Here is a 963-nt window from a genome sequence, read left to right on the forward strand (position 1 = left end):
AGAGCAGGAGGAAGGAGCTGCCAAACACGAGAGGGGATGGAAACACTGCCCACTTCCTGCTTGGGAACACTTCAACATTTGCTTCACTTCTTCCCYACTTTGCTGCCCAGTCCTTCGTGGGGCCCTGAGCTCCAGCTGGGCTGGGGGAGGGGTGAGGATCCACACTCAGGGTTTGTAAATGTGCTCCCAGGAGAAGGGAGAGCTGCAATGTGCCCGAGGTGCTGGAAAAGGGCACCTTTGGGAGAGGAAAGGGACCCAAGGCTGCTCCCCCATGTGCTGCTTGCATCTCCCTGTGCTCCCACACCCATCACGGCTCTGATTTAGGGCTGCTTTTGCTTCTTACCCCTTCTCTGTCCACTGCAAGGTGTCTCCCCTCCTTGCCTCTTCATAATGATGATCTTAATTCTGGATTTCAGGCAGTGTTTTATTTGATGTGTTTTTGATGGCTGCACAACTTGCTGCTGAAGTGCTAATGACTGTTCCAGCTGTGGCTCCTTGTCTGGCAAGTGGTGGCTTCTGAATGCTGCCTAAAAACCCCAKCAAATGAAAATTCAGAAGTCTGCAAGTTTGTGCAGTGAAGTCAAGTGACTCTGGTGTTGTTTGGTGGCAATAAGGAAGTCATAGGATTGTCTGGAGCTCATTTCTATATAAAGGCAGCTCTGGGGAAGGAGCAAAGCAAGAATCAGCTCTCAAGTTCCTCCCTGTGACTTGTGAGAATTTGCCCTCCTGTCTTTGTGGCCTTTTTTTGACAGCTTTCAGCACCAAGCACTGAGAAAATCTCTCTGGCTGCTCAGGCACCCTCCTGGGGCCCAGCTGAATGGGGTACTCTGTGGGTGCTCTGTGGGTGCTCCGTGGGGTGCTCTGTGGGTGCTCTGAGGCTCCCCCAGCACCCCAGGCCCAGTGCAGGGTTTAAAATGTTCTATGAGCTGACCCAGAGCCCTCCAACCTCCCAGCCTTGGCTGG

General features: G+C 53.1%; 1 protein-coding gene across 4 annotated transcripts in view; it reads left to right on the forward strand.

Moving 5' to 3' along the window:
* Positions 1–963, forward strand: part of VMP1 (vacuole membrane protein 1) — a 65,058-nt gene that overhangs the window by 45,183 nt on the left and 18,912 nt on the right. The gene's annotated exons all lie outside the window — the stretch shown is intronic.

Source organism: Malurus melanocephalus, unplaced genomic scaffold, assembly GCF_030028575.1.
Source record: "Malurus melanocephalus ecotype Western Australia unplaced genomic scaffold, MMel_1.1 scaffold_376, whole genome shotgun sequence".
NCBI lineage: Eukaryota > Metazoa > Chordata > Aves > Passeriformes > Maluridae > Malurus > Malurus melanocephalus.